The sequence below is a fragment of the Carettochelys insculpta genome, chromosome 3, assembly GCF_033958435.1.
Source record: "Carettochelys insculpta isolate YL-2023 chromosome 3, ASM3395843v1, whole genome shotgun sequence".
In the NCBI taxonomy this organism is placed as follows: Eukaryota; Metazoa; Chordata; order Testudines; family Carettochelyidae; genus Carettochelys; species Carettochelys insculpta.
This window is the reverse complement of record NC_134139.1, coordinates 19478755-19504523: the sequence shown is the minus strand read 5'-3', so window position 1 is coordinate 19504523 and position 25769 is coordinate 19478755. Positions and strand designations below refer to the sequence as shown.

Here is a 25769-nt window from a genome sequence, read left to right as displayed (position 1 = left end):
TAACCTACCCCAGGTTTAACCCCCTGACCTCTCTCAGGGCCCCAAAACCAAGACCTCCCTGACTTACACAAAATTCAAGGTACATCAAGGGATTACAGTATAAGGGTATTTCCTCCTTAACGACCAAATCAGGTTATGACCAGGTGTTCAGAACGTAACCCATTCATAAGTCGGCGACTATCTGTAAGCTGAGCCAGAACAAACTCTATCTAGTTCACTTCCACATAGACCTGCAGATATACAGAGATAGAGCAGGGAGAATTTGGCTGTCATTAAAACAGCACAACTTATTCTCAAAGGGATGGTGAGTAAATACTAGTACAAATTTGGAAGATGGGAAAAGTCTTGAGGAGATTATTTAAACGAATCCTCAGTTGGAAATCAGAATAAAGCATGCCACAAAGTTCCGTGAGCCTGTCAATGTCACTCAAATGAGTTTCAGAAACATGAAGCCCTGTGGGCAGCTCTAGACATGTTGATGCTGGAGGTGATCCACTGCAGTATGGCACACAGCTCAAACCTTTGCCCAAACACCTATTAATTCATTCCCCACATTCCCCGAAAGCAGAGGCACATGCCAGACATACTTTTTCACCTCTTACTGCAGAGATATTATGTGTTGTTACTTTTCTTCTTTGTGGTTTCCAACTGAATGTGAGGCAGGAGAGGGATTTTACATCCAACAAACTAAATGCACCCACGTAAAATCCAGGATGTGAACCCTAAATGCAACACTGACAGTAATCTCACCCAGAGATTTGACCCCAGTAGACCTCACCTGGCATTTGCTATTAAAAGAATGCCATAGGTCATGTTTCAGGTTTGCTTTTTTTAAAAAAGACCATTTCTAGTATAAACCTTTTGATGTCCCCAGGGGTTTTCACAAAGCCCTTTATAATGCTAATTGCAGATGTGAAGGAGGAGGAAATTTACATCTGTCCTCTCCTAGATGTCTTGATAAGAAGAGCCATGGCAATCAGAATGCATTTCAGGATGCAAAGATATTCAGTGTCTTTCTTCAGGACTCTGATCAACACAGCAAAAATTCATCTAATCTTGCGACAAACAATTCAGCACTTATGGGTGATCACAGATAGCTGTGTGGAAGAGTTCATGGTTCAGAAGAAAGGAAGCTGAAGATTGTATCAGCTGTTCATCAGATCTCTACGTTCAGTATGATAACACTAAGGTCACTGACAAAATCTACGGGGTATGCAAGTTTCATGCACGAAGAGGTCACAGGCACTCATTTCTATAGGAGGTGCATGTGAAATGTCATGCTGTCTGCCCAACTAGCTCACACATGCACTAAATTTCAGGGTTAGTGTGAACAGGAAGTAATCCTTTCCCTCCACTGAGGATGGATACCTTATATATTCCTAAAAGATCACCCTACCTTAGAATTAATAAGAACTGTAATATTGGGTATTTTCCTGCCTTTTCAAAAAGATCTCCTAAGGCAGGATCTGATAGTGCATTGCACTTTGGGTGGATAAAGTTTGAATGTTAGAAAAGATCATACTAGTTTGAGCATAAGCCTGCTAAAACCAGGGTTGTGAGTTCAGTCCTTGAGGAGGCCATTTAGGGACTGGGGCAAACAGATGTCAGGGATGGTGCTTGGTCCTGGTAAGAGGGCAGGGGACTGGACGAGATGACCTCCTGAAGTCCCTTCCAGTTCTAGGACGTGTGTGTATCAAACAATACTCTATCGAGGTCAATGAGACCCTTATTCAGCACCCATTAAAATCCAGGAGAAGACTCCCATTGACTTCATGGGGTACTAGATCTAGCTCTGAGTGCATGTTGATATCCAAGAAAATCCTCTTAATAAAGTCTTCTAAATTCAGACATTGATGTGAGGCAGAAAGAATTAATCAAAGAACATGAAAAAAACCCAGACATATTTGTGCATTTCTTTCAACAGAAAGAGATCCTCATCTTACAGCTGAGCACCCAGAGGATTCAGATATCTGCCTTCTCAAACATAACTTATGTCAACAAACTAGGGTTCATTTCATCCCTCCCAATAGTATTAGATTACTGAGAGTGGCTTTACTTATAAATCCCCATTAGGATTCCATAGATTTTCAACATGGAATCTAATATGGGTATTTGCAAGTACTAAGAAAGCTTTCCTATAAGCCCTTTCTAAAGGTTTCCTAATATTTCATAACCATAAAGTAGCATGCTTGGTAGTCCTCCTAACCTTGGTTAAAAATAATCACGGAACACAGCACCTTATCTGCTGAAACCCAATATTGCACCATTCATTATGACAATGTTGTGCTAAAGGAAGGCCAAATATGCCTGCCAAAGATTAACTCTATAGTCCATTGGTCACGAGATATAATTCTACTATCCTTCTGTCTGCACAGAAGCATTGGAAAGAGACAGAGCTTATGTTTTATGTCAGCTATCAGGGATTCCCCACTGTCAGCATCTCTCGCCATAAATCTTTTCACTACAACTGTAAGGTTGTTACCTCTCAGAGTGTGGCTTTATTGAAGCCTCTTCTACAGACCTCCTTAATTACTCGTGTAATATCACACCTCTCACTGTCACACTCCAGTTTGAATACTTCACCCTATTGTCATCCTCTTCATTATTTCCCTGACTCTTGTCCTCTTGCATAAACATTTTTAGTACATCGCATAAACTTTTCCCCCTCAGTTCTCAGCAGTTACGTCTGTATCTCCTGAACTTTCTTAGCAACCACAGACAGTCATATTATTCTTTAAAAGTGAACTGTTTATCTGTTGGAGGCATCTTTGATTTCTCTTGCTCTCCATTTGCTCCAAAGAGGGTGATCAAATAAATTCCAGATTCTCTTTGGGGTTTCCCCCTTTTCAGAAAAGAACACATCCACATGTGTGTGCAAAATTCCTTCCTCTGACACCGGCACACTAAGCACCCTTTTCCAGTGCTGTAAAAATGGAAAGTAGAAGTGATATCCCTTACAGGAAAGAGATATCTAATACACCATCAGCATTGTCATTATGATGTATTAATGCAATGCATCATCAGAGACCTGTCAGGGAGAAGATTTATTACTCAAAAATACATTATAGTATAGGAAGGCATCACAGACAGAGTTGACTGAAGGTTTATTTTTCTAAATTAAGGAGGTTTACAGTAATTTTAAAAATCTCTTACCTTTATGAAGTAGGAGAGGTGGAGAGATCATAGAAAAGAGGATTTGATTCAAAAACAATAGATAGGCTCATGAGGCATCATAGGTGCAAGAATATTGTATTTTTTCCCCAAATGTGGTTTGTATGATGTCTTGGAAGCTTAGAGTTTCATATAATTCAAGCTCCAAGTTTAAAAGAGTATTCAAGTCTACTTTAAGCTGCCTGAATTAGGTTTTATTCTAAAAAAAATAAATTCACTAAGGCATAACAATTATCAACTGTGTGCTAACAAAACGTTTTCTGTTAGAAAAGTACATTGGTTTTGGCCAAGTGTAGCCTATTTAGGAATAATAGACGTGATCCAAAGGCCATTAAAGCCAGTGGGCACCTTTCCATTAACTTCATTGAATTTTGGAATAAGAATAGAAAAATAGCCAAACTGGGTTAGATGGATGGTCCATTTATCACAGTACCCTGTCCTCCAACAATGACCATTATCAGACACCTCAGAGGGCATGAATAGGACAGGGCCATTATTAAGTGTTCCATCCCCTGTCCCATCTTCTGGCAATCACAGGGTTAGGGACACCCAGAGGTTGCATCCCTGACCATTCTGGCTAACAGCCACTGATGGCCTTTCCTCCATAAACGCATCTAATTCTTTTTGAACCCAGTTTTGCTTTTGGCTTTCACACCATCTGCTGGCAACAGATCAGGGCCCATATGTCCCATTATAAAGTATGAAACTTGGCAGATCTCTGAAACTGTAACGTACAGATATCAGACTGGTAGGACAAACTTTTCTTCCTTGCCAAAAGTGCTTAATGTAATTATAGTCAGGCTGCTTCTCCCTTGCTTAGTTCATCCATATGTCTGAATATATGGAAATATTAACTGGTAAAGAATCCCACAGCATGCAGCTGTGATGATCTGCCAAGGTTCTGTTGATCTGCAGAGTTTACTCTGGTTTTGGTTGTTTTTTGGGGTGAAGGGGCTGTTGCTATTATTCATGCAAAAAAGGGGAGTTTGCATTCTGCTTCATGCAGAATGGTATTAATGTTATAAATTTGCCTTTTGGGAATTTAAGAAACACACATAAAGTTAGATCCTGTTTTAGGGGGAAAGAGACAATTCAATATCAGTTATAAACAGAGAGACGCCAGAAACTTATGGGACTTTTCACATTCTACTTCTGTCCAAAAGCAGCTGCAAAATATCTGCTTCTCTCACATTAGTCATGATTTCTGCTGACATTTTATATATAGCTGACAGTCTGCTTTGTCCTGTCGCATTTACTTGTACTGCTTATTTTATCAATCCACATCACATATAACTTTGGCACGTAATGTTTTAAATGGTGAATTTAATGACTATCATGAGTGTGAGTTAAACACTATATTTCCTTATAGATTACAGCATACTTTGCTTGGTATCACATGACTTAATCATAGACAGCGGCTTCATTAGGCCTTGATTCTGCTAATACTTACACTTTAAATTCAGCTTTACCAAATAAGACTATTTAAATGCTTAAAGTTAAAAATATATATAGTAACAGGGACTAAGTTACTAGGAAAATTGTAACAAGAAGAAAAAAAGTGGAGGGAATCTGAATTAGCACAATATGTGCCACCACCCCCAACACCCCCGCAAAAGTTCCAGGCACATCATGGACAAGAGAAAACGTGAAAAAATTCAATTTTGCCAGCTTTGCAAATAGGAAATGTTTTATTGGCATTCTTCAAACTTTCCCTTTTTTCCAAAATAATTGCCAAATTTAAAAAAAAAGAAAAATAAATGCAAATGCTAGGGGTGTTCTAGTTAACGCACCATTCTTTCACTGCTTCAGCTCTTGGTTTTTGCACCCATCCAAGGCAACTGATAGGCATCACGTTTAGCCAGGGTAAAGGAAACTTTGTCATCAAGTTCTTTGGATACCTGCAGAGCCAGGGTGTGTCTACACAGCAAAGTTATTTTGAAATAATGGCTGCTATTCCAAAATAACTTTGCAAACATCTACACAACCAAGCCATTATTTTGATGTAATTTCTAAACAGCAGATGACTTATTTCAAATTCTGTAAACCTAATTCTATGAGGAATAGCACCTACTCTGAAACAGATATTTCAGAATAGGGGCTGTATAGACAGGGGCTACGTCTACGCTACAGCAATATGCTCCGGACTGTCACCTTTCAAAAGAACATGTCTACACACCAAAGCTTTCGATTGGCTGTTTCAAAAGACTGATCCATTCTTTCAAAAGAAAGCATCCACACAGCTCCAACCCCTCTTCTGAAAGAACGGGTCAGAAAATGCTGCGGATGGCGTCGCATGGCTGACAAGCCCTTCCAGGACCCTCAGCCAGCCGCTCCCTTAAAGGGCCCCGCCCCAACACCCTCACCCTGAACACACTCAGTGTTACCAGGCTATCCACAGCACAGCAGACCCCATGCAGGGACTGGACTCATCCTGGAGACCCCTATGGATCCCCAGTAGCTCCCCAATGGGGAATTCCTAGAGGCCATGGTCAGCCTGGTGGCCAAGGTTCTCATTGCCACCCTGCAGCCCCTCCAGCCAGCCACCTGGCTGCCTCCACAGGGCAGCCTCCACAGGGTGACCTCCACAGCCTCCTTCAGCAAGCTGCCTCCACAGGGCAACATCCATGCCCCCTCCCTCAGGCAATCCAGCAAAAGTTTTTATACCAACTTCACACACAGTGTGGGATACTGTCATCTGCCTTTTGAAGTCAAGACTGGGGTCAGACAAGGATGTGTCATGCCCGCACTTCTCTTCTGCTTTCATTTTAATGGCATCCCCTGTTTTATGTCCCTTTAGCTAGAAAGAGTCTGCAGAAGGAAAAAAAATCCTGTGTTTGGTGGTCTTTTGGATGGCAATAGTTGAACACAGTGAAAAGAGAAGAAATTACCTCAGATAGGCTGGAGCAGTCATTGTTAGTCTGATCCCATTTCCTAGAAGGTAAAGCAAGCAAGACTACACACAAAAAGCGAGAGAAAAGTTGCGTGAAGACAAGAAATGAGGCTTCTGTTTCTGTTGTTGACTTTTACTTGTGACCTCATTGCTAGAGAAACACAAGAATGGTGCATAGTCTTATTAGCCTCCTTGAGACTTTGCATACTTGTACCAACGTCAGACTATTTAGGGCACTGGTGGGCAGCCTGGGCCCTCAGGCTGCATGTAGATCTTCAGGGTAATCTGACTGTGCACCTCAAGATATTTTGCAAATACTGACTGTCCACAGGTCCGATCTCCTGAAGCTTCCAGTGGCCATGTTTCTGTGTTCCTAGCCAATGGGAGTTGTTGGGGTGGTGCCTGCAGGTGAAGGGTCCACAGAGATGTGTTGGCTGCTGCTTCCCACAACTGATTTAGGGTGTTGTTTTTTATCTGCCTCCTTGGTCACAGGCTTGCAGCAGCATGACAAACAGTCTTGGTTAACTAAGACAGACTGCTCTTCAACAGAAGAAAAGAAGGGAGAGGGACAGGAAAGAGACATAGTAAAATATGGAAGAAAAAGAACACATGGGTGGGAAAGAGAAGGTCTCTCATGCCAGGTGGTATAAGGGATTTTGCTGAAGCCAAAGGACTTGGTGATGATGTTTGGTTCCCTTTCTCTGACCCACTTGGGTCAGGAGATCTCCCAGAATCAGGACAACAAAGGTACAATGCTGTAGCCCAGCATCCTGGCATTCCAGCAGATAGTGGAGTTGGCAGCCAGACTAAGCTCATTCCTTTCTTTTTTATCCTTCAGTCAGAGAATATATGATAGTAGTCAGCTTCTTCCTCCCCAGAAGTCTCTTTTTGAACACCTCAGAAGATAATGATGGGTGCCATAACCAATCCTCTCATTATTTTGTCTACTAATTAGGGCTAATTTCTGATACAGCAATTTTGATTTCTGGTCCCACAATCCTCTTGTTTACCAGTCATATTCTTAACACAGTCCACCATCATATTAATATGCCTTCTTGTTTATACTGAAATGGTCTTTTGATCTCCCTGTCCCAGTTTTCCCATCAACTTTGGTGGTGACTGGTTAACGTGACATTTTATGAACTTTCACTCACTTTTTACAGCTGAGCACACAATTAAGGGTTACATTTGTGTGCCCAGCTATCAGAACAGCATCTAACAGACTATTCAAATACAACAATCACCAATAACATGCCAATTCTGCTCATGACCGTGATCATTGCACAGCCATATCTGAAATACTGGTTATTTTTCCCTCAAGAACAGAGGTCTAACATGGTGGTAAGGTTTCTCTGTTGACTCACTGTCACATTCTAGACTACAAGCAGTACCAATAAGGGGTGATCAGAAGGTGTCACTGCAGATTGCTGTGCAACCCTGGTTCCCTTGCGTACTCTGCTGCTGTGGCTCACAACCTGGGTACTCACAACCAGCAGACAACCATGCACTGAGCATTTCTGTGTTTAGCAGCTCCAGTTCAGTGACTCTCCAGCAGCCTGTTTGTGGCATCTGACCTTATTCTGATTTTCAGCAACTTTGGTTATACTTGACAACATAACCCCAACACTCTCTCTCAATATTTTCCTGAAAACACATGCTTTGCAAGGTCCAGGATTTCCCCGGACATCCACAGGAACAATAGGGTTCCTATTCTCATCTGAAGAAACAAAATGCACACCTCATCACTTTAACTGAAGTTAACCACTTCAGTTCAACTATAGCACTAGGTTGGTTTAGATCAGAGGCCTCCAACCTGTGAGTGTGGCAGACTTAAGGACTTATTTGTGGCTCCTGATGCTATAATTGCAAAGTAAAAAAGACAAAAATCCCTCCTTATTGTTTTGATAAATGGTGAAAGTCTAAAAGCTCAACAATGAACAACTCATATCTAAATAGCAAGCAATATGTGATCTCCAAATGTTGGTTAACTCCACCTTTAATGTGTGCAGTGCATTGTGGGATATGATACACTGTGTTTTGTTCGCGTTGCTAATAAAGTCTTATTTGCATGCATCACAGCTCTTGAATAATTGACTTTTTTACCCAATTTAAAAACAAGGGCTCTTCTTGCCATTTTGGGAGACGCCCCCTGGGCTTGATTAAATTAAAGCAAGTTTATTGAAAAAAAGGAGAGAGGGTTTTAAAAGAGTTCAGCTATAAATAAGAGAGTTAGAAATGGTTACAAGTGAGAACGTGAAAAATGCTTTCAAGGTTAGGGTGACCACCTGTCCTGTAGTAGGATTGTCCCATATTTGGGACACCAAAATGTCATCCTGACTTATTTTTTAAAAGTGACTTTTGGACCACCCCCCTCCACACACACACGCATGTGCACGCGCACACGCACACACACTTCCCAGAGCTTTGGGGAAGCAGGGACAGCTGCCACTTCTCCAGGGCTCAGGGAACACCAGGGGCTGCTGCTTCCCTGGAGCTCCAGGGGAGGGCTGGCAGCTGTGGCTTCCCTGGGGCTCCCGGGGTTTGCCAGCAGCTGTCACTTCCCCGGGCTCTCAGGGAGCACTGGCAGCTGCTGCTTCCTCAGGGCTCCTGGGTATTGCAGGCAGCTGCCGCTTTCCTGGGGTTCCAGGGAAGGGCCAGCAGCTGCTGCCTCCTTTCTGGCTCCCCGGGGCTTGGAGAAGCTACCCTTCCCCCCAATATCTCCCTGTCCTGTATTTGGGACAAGGAGATATGCTTGCTCTATTCAAGGAAAGACTCTCATCTCATTTCTTTCCAGCACAATGACTGACCTTGCCCATCTCCTGCATAGTCAGCATCTCCCACAAAGTCCAAAAGTGCTCGGGTCCTTTAGTGGCTTCCGTGAAGGTTAACCTCGGGTTCTATGTCCTTCTCTTTTAGGCGGCATCTACACTGTAGTGATCTTTCAAAAGATATCTTCTTTTGAAAGGGCACCTCCACACATAAAAAGGCGGATCAAAAGAGCAATCTGCTCTTTTGAGAAAGAGCATCCACACAACCCCCAGTCTTTCAAAAGAACGGGCCAGGGATTGAAAAATCCGGCACCATGAGGACTGCTCTTTCGAACAAAGGGCCCCCAGAGCATCTACACATGCTTTTTTCTGAAAGAATCTTTCAGAAAAAGGTGCTTTTCCTCGTTTGGGAGAGGAAGAGGGCTTCTGGAGAAGCACCGCATTCTTTCAAAAGAAATTTGAAAGAGCTCATTTTGTGTGTGGATACTCCACTTGTCCTTTTGGAAGAGGGCCTGTTTTTCCAAAAGGACTTGCTAGTGTATATGTGGCCTTATAGTCCACTGAAGCTTTGAAAAGGATTTTTCTGAAGGTTACTACTTCCTGCAAAAATAAAATTCATTCAAGCTCTGAGGAAGGAGACATAGAGTCTAGTAGTGAAATAAATTCCATGCTTGTTTCTTCCCATACAGTAAACCCTCAAAAAGCATGATTTCAAGTTGCGCTTAACTCGCATTAACACAAGTTAAGTACAACTCAAAATCCTGCTCCCCCCAGCTCTGGCTTAACCCCCACCCCATCCCACACAGCCTGATTTAATCCCACCTCCTGTGCCCCAGTTCAATCCCCTGCAGCCTGACTTACCACCTGTACATGTCTCTGGCTCACCAGACTCCCCTGCAGCTCTCGTTCACCACTCCTACTCTGGCTCACAACCTCCAGCCCAGTTCAACCCCTCCAACCCTGATTCAAATGCCAGGTGCTCCTGCTGCTTCCCCAGCTGCAGAACATTCATTCTGCTGGGGAAAAAAGCTGTCCCCTAACTTACACAAAATGCGAGGGACAACTGTGTTGGTGTTTGCTAAAATTGCAAATTGATCTTTTTTCTGCTCTCGCCAATTGCCAAGTGATTGCTATTTGATTCTGATGACGCCTGGCTAGAGGTGGTGTCTTGTCCATTGTCTGAAGGAGTCCAGAGTAAACACATTTTAGTTTCACATTTCTGTGGTGCTTTGGGTGATTACTTTACATATGTCATTCAATAATATTAAAGCTCAATATGTTTTCTTTTTTCTACTGATACTTTATATGATACATAGACACAGATTATGATATTGATGAACTGGGATAAACTGAACTGGTCAGGCTATGCTGAAACTCACTACCAGGCACCAGTGAGCCTCTTGCATGGCCTTCTAAGGCAGAGGGAATTAGGATCTGTAACAAACAAGCCCAAGAGGAGCAACTTGAGAAACACCAGCCTTCAGGGAAAAGGCTTGGGCTGAAATATATATCCTAATGTCATTAGCATCTTTGTTAATAAAGCAAAACCTATGGAGGGAATGAGTTTGGCTCCATACCATGTGCACAGACTTTGTGTACAGAGTGAAATTATCACATTCTCACAAGGTGGTAGCACTGCCAAATATTCTCTTTCTAATAGCAACCAACGAATCTTATTTGTGCATGCACTTTGGATATTTGCACCCCATAAAATAGGAGCGCATAAATGTTGATGAGCAATTGCACATAGCTAACTGTTGAAATAGTGCCACTGCGGACAAAAGAGCTGCTCAGGTTTCAGTTTCCTATTCTATTCATTAAGAGCCCCGAGTTATATTTTTGATGCTGCCAAGTAAGTTTGTATTGAGTTTATGGCTTTCTTTGGTAGATTGTCACATATGTTACAAATCAGTCAACATTCCACTGAGTTCTCAAACCCAGCTGTTTACATTATCATTTGGAGGTATACAAACTTCCCCTGAAATGCCGTATCACTGATACCCTCTGAATAACATTTAGTCCAATCTTGCAGTCATCTTTTATGAAGTAGCACAGCTTTAGTTCAGTAACTTTTAAAGGAAATTATGTCTTAAAAGGCTTCTTTTCAGAAGTCTATGTTGGTAAAGCACTGATAATGCTCCATATCCTATGAATCCTAATTAAATATTTTCATGGGAAACCACAGTTCTACGTACAGTTAAGATGACATAAGCACACACACTTTGCTCCACCCAAAGAAATAATCTCTTTTCCAGATTTTCAAAAACTCTATTTTATTATTCTTTCATTCATGTGTTCATTCACTTTTTTTAATTCTTTCTTAGAATTTATCTTGGGTTTGCTACATATTTAAAAACATGTATTGGAGGAGGGACGTTTCTTACTATCCATCCTTCAAATTACATGCATGACCAAAGATAAATATGTTTTTTTTTTAATTCATAACTGTGGATCAATGCCAACAAAAGCTTTTTCATATGATGCTGCTGTAATGGAGAATGACTTAAACTAGGTCTAGTTTGTGCTCTATGGAGTTTGTGTTGTACAGAAAAGTGACTTTAACAACCATCTACAAAGGGAAAGTTCGGAACTAACATTCATATTCAAATTCAACACATTAACACATGGTTTGAACAGGGCCAGCAATTACCTGACCCATCACAAGGATTCTTTTACATACACTGATGTTCGATCTAGCACCTTCTTCCCCACCCCCACCCCACTCTCTTGCTCTTCTATCTGATTTGCCAACAATAACAATTTTTTCTAATTTATCAAGCGTGATAATAATTTTTGGACCTCTGTGCTTTATATATTGTGTCTGTTCTGGTAGGGCTGTAGATCTGAAGAAGTGGGTCTTTCCCATGAAAGCTCATCATGTAATAAATTATTCTGTTAGTCTTTAAAGTGCTACATGACTGCTTTTTTGTTTTGATAGTTCCAGTAAAGTTAGGGCCCTACATTTTTCACATTACTTCATGGGAAAAGGCTATGCTCCATTTTCTTTTCTTATGAACATCTTTAAAGGTTACAAGTGCAAGGAGTTTAAACCATGTCACTCTTCTTTCTGTTTTGCTGAAATGGCCTGAAAACCATGTCTAAACATGGAACATATCAGCTCCAACACACTGCAAAGGAGGTTTTTTATAGGCCACTTTTTTTTCCTGGCTGGTGACAGTTGGATAAGGTTATGGGAGTTGGGGGTAGCAACAAATCTGAATACTCTTATAAGTTTGGAATGAATGGACTCTGACAATACTATTGAATAGGAACACTCACAGATCTAATATAAATAATTTATAATTGTCAAGTCTAAATGTAAAAACATGAATATAAACTGTGTGTAGGATGGCTTTATGTCAGCTTCAAATGATTTAAAAGTCTAGCGTCTGGATCTGCAATTTACCAGTCTGTAAAACACTGCAAAGCAGACTTATAAAAGCATATGAGTGTGTTGTTCATTCCATGTGTATTTATTGTAAAAACTTACCTTTTGTCCGTTGACCGGGGACAGTGTTTCAGGACAGATATAAAACAAAACATTCGTAACCAGGAAGAGAGGGACTTTCCCGATTTTAAATAGAACAAGATATTTGTCCGGGCATAGCAACTCCTTAGTAATTCCCTAGCAGCCTAGTCGTTACACAGAGAGTGACAGGGTAACAAGGGGCTAATGCAAAGTACAGCACCTTTATCATCAATGGACTACTGCTGTGCCAGGCTTGGGAACTGGATCTGTAGAGATGTGACCAAAGTTTGCAAATGATCCAAATTCATCCATCCTAAGGGAAGGAGCATAAGAATGCGTCCTCTGTTACCTGGAGCATAGCATCAGCATGAACAACCCTAACTCATTATCCTCTGATATCTGCAATATACAATGACCTTTGATGACACTGCAAAGGAAAAGCCTTTATTGTAATTCCAAACGTGGCAGCTTTTTTTCTTCTGTCTCTGCAGTTTGGATTAAAATCTGAATAACTCGAAGCAGCATTGTTTAGTTTAGATGTTTGGATTAGTTTCTGATTCTGTGATCAATGCATCTGTTTCCCTTCCACTTAGAAATCAAGTGTAGGCTGGAAGCAACTAATTTACCATGTAAGAAGATAGGTCCCTGTTAACACAGTCGAGGGCAAAACCATTAAGCCATTAGGGCTTGTATTTCCTCATTTTATAACATTCTGATGCAAAGATATGCCCAGGGCCTTAGCTGTGTGTCTGACCTTTTGGGATTAAATTTCTTGCCAGCTCACTGTTGGTGCAGTGCATATTGCTCTGTTTCTTTCAACTTATTTCATGTACATTGATCTTTGGCCAAGTGCTATTTCAAGGCTTTATTACTGCCCCTACAGCCTTTATTCAACCAAGTTGTTCCATTAAATTCAATGGGACTAATCATAGACTGGCTTGTCACAGCCTTTACTTGGCTGTTTTGGGAGAAAAGGGGAGTAAATTTCTCGCACATACACCTCTTATTCTACTGCTCATCCTTTCCTAGAAGGATCAGATACAAACATTTTTAAAAGGCATCCGGTAATATCCAAATCAAAGGAATATTCACTAAAGCTTGGAATATCATCTGTTTTAATCAAGAATGAGTTTCTGGTGCAATAGTATCTATATATCTTCAGCACAGGAACTATGACTGTGTACATACCATGGGAATACCAATAATAAATGGTAATTATAGACAGTGTATGCTTTTTTATATTCTGTGTGAGAATGAGAAAGAGATTACTTCTGTTTTACTGTTCATCCTTTTCTGAGATAATGTAACATGGATACTTACATATGAATATATTTAACTGCGGTTCAGATATGAAAAATAGATAAAATCTTAATCCCACTGAAGATAATGTGAATTTTGCCATTGGCCTTAAAGGGAAGGGAATTTCATCCACTCCGTTTAAATAGTTTCATATGATCTGTTGAATTTTGGCTCCTGGAGGTAGCAGTCAGCATTAGAAATTGCCTGTATATCAACAAAGTAGTGAGAAGATATTTGATAATGTAATGCAGTTCTGAATCACAGCTGATTGGGGGAAAAAACGGGGAACAAAAACTAATATGTCATGAGAATTTTCCAGGTATTTTTCTTGCATTTTGAAATTTCGTGAGCATATTATGATTTTCAGGCAACTCAATTCTGGACCTAACTACATTAATTACAGGATTAATTACTGTACTTCAACCAATGTTATATATGTCATCATCTGCCAGCAATGCCCCTCTGCTATGTATATCAGACAATCACTTCACCAAAGAATGAATGGACACAAAGCAGACATTAGTAATCTGAATACACATAAACCTGTCAGTGCACATTTGAATGGAGTGGGCCATACTGTTAAAGACCTGAGAATAAGTGTCTTGCAACAAAGAGACTTTAACATCAGATTACAAAGGGAAATGTGTGAGCTGCATTTTTTGTTCAAATTTGATATTTTGAGCTTGGCCTTAATAGAGATAGCAATTACCTCATGCATTACAAGACAGCTTCCCTCTCTTTGATATTCCTAGGGATCTCAGGCAGGACACTTAGTGTTTCGGTCCCCTTCTTCTCACACTTTGCCCCCTGCCTTGCAATCCTATGGATCTGATTTGGCAGTTTTTATTTCTTTTTTTGTGTGTGTTTGTTTTGAACCTCTGTGTTATAAAACTGTCAGTGCTGCACTGCATATCTCCAGATCTGAAGAAGTGAGTCTGCCCCACAAAAGCTCATCACCTAATAAATTATTTTATTAGTATTTAAGGTGCTACATGACAGCTAGTTTGTTTTGTTATCATCTGATGTGCTTATCATCTATCCATTTAATATGTGATATTGATTTTGTATAGTGCTAATTTTTAGTCAAAATGTCATTAGTACTTAGTCAAAAACCTTAAGTCAATTATATTAACACATTAACACATTTATCTTATAATCTCAAGAAAAAATATAGTTTGACAAGATCCAACTATTTTCAAAATAGTCATGTTGATGAGCTCTAATTATGCTTTAATTCTCTATTGATTTAATCCCTTTGAATTTTTTTATTATTGCTGCTTTCATTTCCCTTCCCAACCAGGATAGGTTACTAATAAGTTTCCTAAGCAATGTAGGAGAGTTATTATTCTGGGATAATTTTTGAAGTGTACATCCGATGATGGCATTTTTGCCTTGGTTTCGTTTCTTCATGAAACATGATCAGGTGCACAATGAATTATGGGAAATGTGGAGAATCCTTGGAAGAAGATCTCAAGAAAGTGTAAATAAGGGGGAGGTGAAATCACCCTTATGCAGGGAGTCCTATCACAAGGCTTGTCCCCTTAATTCCTGTGTACCTAATTTTGAGGGGTTAAATATGACTGTAGCCAATAAACTTCATACTCATCACCAGCACTTGTGTGACTGTAGTAACCCCATGTCAGAGTATGTGTAGCGAATTGAGGGGAAGATGGGGGGCGTTGTTTGCCTTTTGAAATAGCTTTATTGATTTTTAATTAATAAACAGGGCTGTCACCCAAAATATGAGAGACAACTAGTTCAGTCTCCTGCTCTGCCTGGTGAGGAAAAAGAATTTGAATAAGGATCTTCCACCTCTCAGATAAGTGCCTCAACTCCCCCTCATAGCTTTCTCACACCCTGCCATCAAGTGGAATTCACAAGCCCAGGCTTCCTTTGTAATGCATGGAGAGAGTTAGACACCTTAAAAGGGGTTCACAGAAGCCATCCAGATAAGTGAGTAGCAATCAGAGCTTCCCAGTAGGAAATGCTGATGAGCGGCCTGAGGCCTCAAAGGGAATTAGATAACAAATTCAGGGTCTGAGAGATGTGCTTTTCTCCATTTGGAATTCATAACTGTGAATCTTCTCCTGAAGTTGGGAGCCCAAGCCAGGTCAGTACTCTCCCAAGAAAAATTGAGGAGGAAGCAGTGATGGTGCTACTTATGCCCAAGAGGCCGGCAGTTACAACACTCACTAAGGTTCAAATCCCTACAATACCCCCAGTGTGTAGCAGGGACTGAACCCATTTCTCCCACCAGAACAACTTCAAGACTGAAAAAAACCCAGCCCAGAATACTCTCTGCCGAGTGGTCAGGGCACCCATTGGGGAAGCAGCAGACCTGGTTTCAAACCATTGCCCCATGTCATGCACAGTGGGCATCTTAACCCATCCTTCCTACATCCTGAGCAAATGTTCTAACCACTGGGCTATTGTTTTCTCTGGGGCCCAATTCAAGAGATGTGCTTCAGGGCAGCCCCTGAACACATTTAGCAAATGGAACCCTACAGATGGGCTAGGAAGAGGGAAGCTTAGTTTATGAATCCCAACAGGGCTTAGGTGTGGGCTAAGGACTGAGCTGCTGAGCAGGGACACATGCCCAATGACAGAAATTTAGTCACCTCGGGATTTTTTTCAATCAAAGTGAGAGTGCAAAGGCAAATTAGGCACCTGCATGGTTAGGCAGCAGCTGAGCATGGATTTTAATTTAGACATAGGAGCCCAAAGTGGCAGTTAAGTGCCCCTTGTGAATCTGCTTTCAAGTAAAAAGAGATATTTTAGCAACATGTCTGTCTTACAGATTCACCATAGCTCTGGAAGTCAGGCTTCGTGCTTTCCTCTTCATGGATCACCAGCTGTAGTAAAAACTGTGTAAGAAAGATTAAGCTCTCACATAGATTTGTTCAGTTCTGTTGTCTTCAGGGTGGATTTCATATGTACTAAGTGCAGGCTGATTGCCATCTTGGAAGAAAAGTTTAGCATACTTGATGTGCAAATATCAACCCTTCCAGTCCATCAGAGAAGGTGAAGACTTCTTCAACAGAAGGCAGCATTTAGTACTGGAGGCATGGAAGGCTGAGGAACCCATAAGGGAAATATAAAGCAAAGAAAAAAACTGGAAGCATGTAATCTCCAGGAGAAAAAAGCCACTTCAGGTATCTCAAATCCTAGTGGAGGTAAGCAACCACTTTCAGGCTCTCTGCACAGGTGAGAAGGTGGAGAATAGTGTGGCAAAGACCTCTCAGGGAAAGGATCAGAAGACACCCCAATGACTGGAAGGCAGAGGATGCATAGACCCAGGGATGGGAGTTCTACTACCACCACTCCCAAGAGAAGAAGATAGGTGGTAGTTGTCGGGGACTCCCTCCTAAGAGGGACAGAGTCATCCTTCTGCTGTCCAAATCTGAAATCTCAGGAAGTTTGATGCTTACCAGGAGCTAGAATCCAGGATGTGACAGAGAGACTTCCAAAAATCACCAAATCTGCGGATTATTACCCCTTCCCACTTCTCCATGTAGGAACCAACGAAACAGCAAAGAACAGCCTTGAGCAGATCACCACAGACTATGTAACTCTGGGAAGGAAGATCAAGAAATATGGAGCACAAGTAGTGTTCTCATCCATTATCCCTGTTGAAGGAAGAGGTCCAGCTAGAGATCATCAAATCGTGGCCATAAATGTGTGGTTGCACAGGTGGTGTCAGACAGAGGGATTTGGTTCCTTTGACCATGGGATTCTGTTTTGGTAACAAGGATTGCTAGGAAGTGCTGGGATCCACCTAACAAAGAGAGAAAAGAGCATCTTTGTGGGCAGGCTTGCAAACCTAGTGAGGAGGGATGTAAACTACATTCATCAGGGGACGATGATACAAGCCCTGAGGTAAGTGGGGAAGGAAGAAGGAACAACAAAGGAGGACCCCTGGTTTGAAAGGAGAAAGTAGGCCAATCAGCTAATTATATAAGATGTTAGAACACAAATACAAGAAGCCTGGGAAACAAACAGGAAGAATTAGAGGCTCTGGCACAGTCAAAGATGTATGAGGTGATTGGAATAACAGAGACTTGGTGGGATGACTCAAATAACTGGAGCATTGTCATGGAAGGGTTCAGGAAGGACAGGCAGGGAAGAAAAGGAGGATGAGTTGTGATGTATGTGAGAGAGCAATATGATTGCTTAGAGCTCCGGTATGTGGAGGGAGAAAAGCCAGTTGTGAGTCTTTGGGTTAAGCTTAGAGAAGAAGCAACAGAGGTGATGTTGTGGTTGGTGTGTGTTATGGACGAGATCAGGTAAATGAGGTAGATGAGGATTTCTTCAGACAACTAAGAGGAGCTTCCAAATCACTTCTTCTGGTTCTCATGGGAGACTTTAATCACCCAGACATTTGCCGGAAGACCAATACAGCAGCACACAGACAATCCAGGAAGTTTTTGGAGACTATTGGGGATAATTTCCTGGTACAAGTGCTGAAGGAACTGACCAAGGGCCATGCACAGCTTGACCTGCTGCTCACAAATAGGGAAGGACTAGTAGGAGAAAAAAAGTGGGTGGCAACCTAGGCTGCAGCAGTCATGAGGTGGTGGATTTCAGAATTCTGACAAAAGGAAGAAAGGTGAGCAGTAAAATACAGACCCTTGACTTCAGAAGAGCAGACTTCAACTCCCTGACAGAACTGATGGACAGGATCCCCTAACAAGCTAATATAAAAGATAAAGGAGTTCAGGAGAACCAGCAATATTTTAAAGAAGTCTTACTGAAGGCACAGGAGCAAATCATCCTGATGCACAGTAAGAAGAGCAAATATGGTAGGCAAGCAGGTTGGCTTACAAGGGAAATCTTTGGTGAGCTTAAACTCAGAAAGGATGTGTATAAGAAGTGTAAAGTCATTGGACAGATGACTAAGGACGAGTATAAATATAATGCTGGAGAATGCCAGGGAGGTAATCAGGAAAGGGAAAGCACAATTGGAATTGCAGCTAGCAAGGAACATGAAGGGCAACAAGAAGTGTTTCTACAGGCATGTTAACAGTAAGAGGGTTATCAGGGAGGGTGTGGGGTGATTACTGGACGAGGGAGGTAGCCGGGTGACAGATGATATGGGAAAGGCTGAAGTAATCAATGCTTTTGGTGCTTCAGTCTTCACGGACAAGGTCAGCTTCTAGACTATAGCACAAAACAATGGAGTATGAGAAGGAGGTGAGCAGCTCTCAGTGGGGAAAGAACAGGCTAAGAGCTATTTAAAAAAGCTAGGCACATACAAATCCATGGGTTGAGATTTAATGCATACAAGGGTACTGAGGGAATTGGCAGATGTCATTGCAAAGCCTTTGGCTATTATTTTTGAAAACTTGTGAAGACTGGAGGAGGTCCTGAATGATTGGTAAAAGGCAAATGTAATACTCATTTTAAAAAAAGGAAAGGACAATCAAGGGAACTAGAGACCGGTCAGCCTTACCTCAGTCCCTCGAAAAATCATGGAGGGGATCCTCAAAGAATCCATTCTGGAGCATTTGGAAGAGGGAAAAGTGATCAAGAGTAGTCAACATGGATTCACCAAGGGCACGTCATGCCTGACCAATCTGATTATCTTCTAGGAAGAGGTAACTGGCTCTGTGGACATGAGAAAGTCAATGGATTTGATATACCTTGCTTTAACAAAGCTTCTGATACAGTCTTCCACAAAATTCTTGCCCATAAGTTAAGGAAGTATGGATTGGATACATGGTCTGTAAGATGGACAGAAAGCTGGCTAGACGGTTGGGCACAACAGGTAGTGGTCAATGCCTCAATGTCTGGCTGGTGGTCAGTTTCAAGGATCAGTTCTAGGGCCAGTATTGTTCAACATCTTTATTAATGACCTGGATGAGGGGATGGATTGCACCCTAAGCAAATCTGAGGATGAAACTAAGCTAGGAAAAGAGGCAGATATGTTGGAGAGTCCAAAGTGACCTAGATAAATTAAAGAATTAGACCAAAAGAAATCTGATGAGGTTCTACAAGGACAAGTGCAGAGTCCTGCACTTTGCATGGAAAAATCACATTGTTACAGACTGGGTGTGTCTACACTTGTATTCCTCTTTTGAAAGAGGTATGTAAATGAAGTACATCAAAATGCAAATGAGGTATAAATGTGCATATTTGGTACCTCATTTGCATATTCTAATTTCAAAAGAGCTTCTTTCAAAAGAAGAACACCAGTGTAGAAGCTGCTCTTTTGAAAGTAAACCCATCTTCAAAAGAATCCTTCTTCCCTTTATTTAATGGGAAGTGCTTCAAAATGGATTCTTTGAGGATCCCTTTCATGATTTTTCCAGGGACTGAAGTAAGGCTGACCGGTTTCTAGTTCCCTTGATTGTCCTTTCCTTTTTTAAAAATGAGTATTACATTTGCCTTTTTCCAATTATCCAGGACCTCTTCCAGTCTTTACAACTTTTCAAAAATAATAGCCAAAGGCTTTGCAAGGATTTATTTAATGGGATTTCTTATTCAATGGGAAGATGGATTCTTTCAAATATGTTTACTTTCAAAAGAGAAGCATCTACACTGGCTTTCTTCTTTCGAAAGAAGCTCTTTCAAAATTAGAATATGCAAACACGGTGTAAAATATGCAAATTTATGCCTCATTCGCATTTTCAATTTACCTCATTTGCATACCTCTTTCGGAAGAGGAATTGACATGTAGACACACCCACTGTGTGCCAACTGACGAAGCAGCAGTGCAGCAGAAAAGGACCTGGGGAATTATGGTGGATGAGAGGCTGGATATGAATCGACAGTGTGCTCTTGTAGCCAAGAAGGCTAATGGTATATTAGGGTGCATTAGGAGAAGCATTTCCAGTAAATCTAGAGAAGTTATTATTCCCCTCTATTCAGCACTGGTGAGGCCCCATCTGGAGTATTGCATCCAGTTCTGCGTCCCCCCAGTATAGAAAGGATGTAGATGCATTGTAGCAGGTCCAGAGGAGGGCAATACAAATGATTAGGGGGCTGGAGCACATGACCTGTGAGGAGGGGATGAGAGATTTGGGCTTATTTACTTTGCAGAAGAGAAGACTGAAGGGCACTTTGATAGCAGCCTTCAACTTCCTGAGAGGAGGCTCTAAAGAGGATGGAGAGAGACTGTTCTTAATGGCTACGGATGGCAGAACAAGGAGCAATGGTCTGAAGTTACAGAGGGAAAGGTATAGGTTAGATATGAGGAAAAACTGTATCATCAGGAGAGTGGTCAAGCACTGGAATGTGTTACCTAGAGAGGTGGTAGAATCTCTATCCCTAGAGGTTTTTAAGTCCCAGCTTGACAAAGTCCTGTCTGGGATAGTTTAGTTAGGGTTGATCCCACTTCAGGCAGGGGACTGGACTGCATGACCTCCTGAGGTCCATTCCGGCCCTAGGAATCTGTGATTCTACCCTTAGTACCACTTCTTTGACATCTGACAGGTCTCTCCAGATGCAAGCTTGGGATATGTAAACGTGGAACCACATCATACAGGTTGGACCTCCCTGGTCCCAAACTGCGGATAGCTTTTCAACAGTATTAAAACACCATCAGTGAGGATTCATTGAATGCCCAAGTGCTCAGCTTACGGGGAGCACTCTGGTCCAGATCTTCAAGAGCATTTAGGCGCTTAACTCCCATTGAGGATTTGGGCTTCAGCACTTTAAGTCGCCCTGAAAGTCAGTGGGACATAGACCCATAAGCATTTAAGTCACTTTTGGAAATGGGCTGAACCCATCTAAATTACAGCAAAGCAAAGCCTCAGTACGATATGTAACCAAAAGACATCTAAAGAATGTCAGCAAAAACCTGCATTACTGGCCCCAAACAAGGGAATTTGTTGGACCAGGGGAGATCCCCTACTACTGGCCCTCCAGCCTGCTGCTGGCTTGGCTTCTGGCCTTGGCCAAGCATGCTGCTGCTGCAGCTGCCACAGCCCCAGCTCCTGGTTCTGCCTCAGCTGCTGTGGTCTCAGCTCCCAGTTCTGCCATGCCTGTCACTGCCCCAATTCCCAGCTCATCTGAGCTGCCAGCCTACCAGCTGCCTGACTCCCAGCTACTCTGAGCTTGAAGCAACTGTGGTCTGGTTAGCTCAGTGGATTGAGCATTTAACCTGCTAAACCTGAGGTTGTGAGCTCAGCCCTTGAGAGGGGCCTTGGGCAAATAAATTTAAACAAAAATCTATCAGGAATGTGATAGGTCCTGCTGTGAGACTGGACTTGCTGACCTTTCAAAGTCCCTTCCAGTTCTGTGAGCTAGGTTGCTGGACCAGAGAGTCTGTGTTTACGGATATGCAACCTGTACTCAATTCTGTGAATTCAGCATAGAGTCACACTCTAAGGCCATATGCAGGAACTATTCTCTTGAATAGCTAAAAGACCTAAGGCACTGTGTGTGTCCCATGATAAAGAGAAATTGGTCTCAATCTTCTAATCAGAATTTTTAAAACATATGGACAGTCCCAAAAGATATGTGAAGGCCGTCATTGATATTGCCAAATATGTGTAAGAGCAGAGTACACGAGAAACATACTACAGTGTAGATTTTTTCTGGTATTCATTAGATGTCTGTTGGTTACATTAAGGTATATTAAAATGATGGGGTTTTAATACTGTGAAATTGTTACCAAAATATAGCCTGTTCTCAGGCTGAGAACTTTGCCTGTCAAATTTCAGGTGTAAGTGAATTTTTATTTCCAAGGAATAATGCTCATCTGTGTTATGGTACACTGTCTCAGGAATTAAAAGAAACATAGACATTGTTTCACTCACATTACCACACCTAGTGATCTCCGTAGTCAGAAATCCATTTTCAAAAGAGATTTACACATTTAGAGTTCAGATCTATGTTCCCCCCAATTCTTTTTCTATCCATGAGCAAGGATGTGTGCACCAAGTCATGTGCACCACTAATAAAAACACATGAGGAACACTGTGGGTGGCTGCAACTCAGCTAATCAGCTGGGATGCATTTGAAACTCTCTTGGGACAGCTTCCCAAGTGCTCAGCTTACAGGGAACACTGGTTCAGATCCTCAAAAGCATGGAGGCACTTAACTCTGATTGAGGATTTGGACTTCAGCAGTTTAAGTTGCATTGAAAATCAGTGGGACTTAGGCCACTAAGCATTTAAGTCACTTTTGGAAATGGGCTGGACCTACTGAAATTGTAGCAAAGCAATCCCTTGATATCTTTAAAAATCTTGGCCTGTGTACATGGACATCTGCCATTAAACCCAGAATGGAATACCCTGCTGTGCTTGTGCAATAGCCTATTTTTCTAATTTTTAATAACTGTTATTATGGGTAGTTTCTCTTTTTTAAAAGCACTAACAGATTATTTCACATGATCTACCATTTTCCAGCATAATTTCAGTCCAAGAGAGGAAACTACGTTTGACGTAAGCAAATGGAAAAAGGAGGAAAAAAAATAATTGTGCTCTTAATTAATTTCCACTTTGCTTCTTTATATTCCTGTGACTTTAAATACAAAGTGATGAATTTTGATGATGTGAGAAGGGAATTTGTGCTAACCAAAGTTTTGCTCTCAGAATTGCGTATGCCAAAGCTGGTCTGGAAGGGATACTTAGGGCTGAATAAATAAACTTTGAGAGAGAGAGAGGTTTAGAACAAAAATCCTGGTAGACCTTTAACTATAGCAATGCTAGCAGGAATCACTATCCTATCAGCTGCTGCTGAATACTACCAATCTGTGAACAAAGTTATGCAAAAGGTTAATATGCCAATTTTATTTCCTTCTCTTTACAGCTACAATTTAAATAAGTTGCACCTATAAGTGATGTTCTGTGCATAGAATTTTGTAATAAGTTTACAGCATCAGGTTTGTTTGTTTTTTTATCAAAATCATGTTTTAACGTCTTGCCCAGGGGCTCTGTTCTAGGGAGCAGCAAGCTGCTGGCTGAGTTTTAAAGAGATACTTTCCATTTGCCATGAACTTTCAATAGCAGTTTCAGAGTTCAGAGCAGCATGTTTGGTTTAAACATCACACTATGCCACAAATTTACAATTAGAATTAATTGCTTAGTAACAGAGGATTTACTCTTGTTTGACATGATTGGCATGTGACCTTTTCAGATCCTATAGTGGTTGGCAAAGTCCCCCTTGCCTCTCATGGGGAAAATTTCTTGCTAATGTTCTGGAGGTCTTTTACAATGTTATTGTTCCTATTCTGCAATGTTAACATCACCCATAAACCTAATAGTCACATAGTAGTTAATAACAGTTAGAAAGTTTTATAGTCTTTCCCACAGTTGTTAAAACACTGCTACTGTAATTTACTCCTAGTCACACAAAACCTATTGGTATTTGGGAATAATAAGACACCATTTATTTGTATATTCTTGTATTCCAAGGAGACCATTAATCCAGGCCCACAAACCAAGGGGGACAAAGAGGGCACTTACCCTGGACCCAGCGTTTCAAAGGAGTCCAAAGCTCTGTCTGCTACCACTGCTGCTTTGGCAGTGGAAGCAGCCGCAGTTCTGGGCCCCTTTGAAATGCAAAGGCAGTGCTGGATTGGCTGTGTGCAGCTGTCAGCGAGTGGGGAAAATGCAGCACCATGGTCTGGGCAGCGCTGAGGGCTGACTATCTTGGCCCCACCCCTTCCATTCTCAGACATGCCTCTTCCAGGGCATGAAACCAGGACTGCTTCCCACCTTGCCCCAAAGCCCACAGTGACTGAATGAACAACAAGAAGTCCTGTAGCACCTTATAGACTAACAGATATTTTGGAGCATAAGCTTTCATGGGCAAAGACCCACTTCGTCAGATGCATGAGTGGTGGTGGAGGGGTGGGTTTTCAGAGGAGTATTTAAAGAGGGGAGTCCCAGTAAAAGGGAGGGCCAGAGGTGACAAGGTCTATTGAGTTAGTGTGGAAATGGCCCATTATCAGTAGTATACATCAAGGGTGCGTCTACACTAGCCAGCTACTTCGAAGTAGCCGGCACACCGTCGAAATAGCATGTGTCGCATCTACATGCACCGTGTGCTATTTCAACATTGAAATCGACGTTAGGCGGTGAGACGTCGAAATCGCTATTCCCATCCAAAGGTGGGAATAGCACCCTACTTCGAAGTTCAACATCGACGTAGGGCGTGTGTAGATGATCTGCATCCTGCTACTTCGAAATAGTGGGGTTCTCCATGGCGGCCATCAGCTGCTGGGTTGAGAGGCGCTCTGTCCAGCCCCTGCGGGGCTGTATAGTAACCGCATGCAGCAGCCCTTAGCCCAGGGCTTCTGGCTGCTGCTGCTGCAGCTGGGGGTCCAAGATGTATGCACAGGGTCTGCAACCGGTTATCGGCTCTGTGGATCTCATGCTGTGCAAGGCAAGTGTGTCTGGGGGGGGCACTTTAAGGGAGCGGCTTGGGGCTTTGCTGGCCCCCTATTTCGACGGGGAGCACTTGTGCGTGTGGACGCTCCACATTTCCTTCTGGGGCAGCTCCTTTCAATGTTCCTCATCACTACTTTGATGTGGAACATCGATGGCACCAGCCCTGGAGGACGTGTAGACGATACGTGTCGAAGTAGCCTATTTCGATGTCCTTACTTTGAAATAGGATATTTCGACATAGTGTGCTAGTGTAAACGTAGCCCAAGAGAGGAGAAAAAACAAGTCCGGTCAGTCAGGGGGGATGTGGCCCATTGTCAGATTCTAATGTGGAGGTGTGAACATCCAGAGCAGAGAAGCTGCTTTTGTAAGGGGCCAGACACTCCCAGTCTCTGTTTAATCATTGGCTGATGGAGTAAAATTTGCAAATGAATTGCAGCTCAGAGATTTCTCTCTCCATTTTATTTTTGATTTTTTGTTTGTTTGTTGTAGGACTGCTACTTTTATATCTGTTACTGAGTGTCCAGGGAGATTGAAGTGTTCTCCTATGGGTTTTGTATGTTACCGTTTTGATGTCTGATTTATGTCCATTTACTCTTTTACATAGAAACTGTCCAATTTGGCCAATATAAATTTCAGTGGGGCGTTGCTGGCACATGACGGCATATATTGTATTGGTAGATGTGCAGGTAAAGGAGCCCCTGATGGTATGGTTGATGTTAGGTCCTGTGATGATATTGCTGGTGTAGAAACGTGAGCAGAGCTGGCAGTGAGGTTTGTTGCAGGCGTTGGTTCCAGGTTTAGAGTTACTGTGTTGTGGTCTATAGTTGCTGGTGAGA

The 25769-nt window shown here is 42.0% G+C and overlaps 1 long non-coding RNA gene across 2 annotated transcripts in view; it reads right to left on the bottom strand.

Annotated features, from left to right (window-relative positions):
- Window positions 1-24037, bottom strand: part of LOC142010207 (uncharacterized) — a 188307-nt gene extending 164270 nt beyond the window's left edge. Inside the window, exons 1-2 of one of the 2 annotated variants that reach the window (XR_012644726.1) lie at window positions 24007-24027; window positions 19047-19201 (exon numbers count right to left, since the gene is read on the bottom strand). This is a non-coding gene — a long non-coding RNA (uncharacterized LOC142010207). Of the gene's footprint in view, window positions 1-19046; window positions 19202-24006 lie in introns of both variants that reach the window. The other variant, XR_012644725.1, reaches the window with a different exon arrangement.
- Window positions 24038-25769: the final 1732 nt, after the last annotated feature.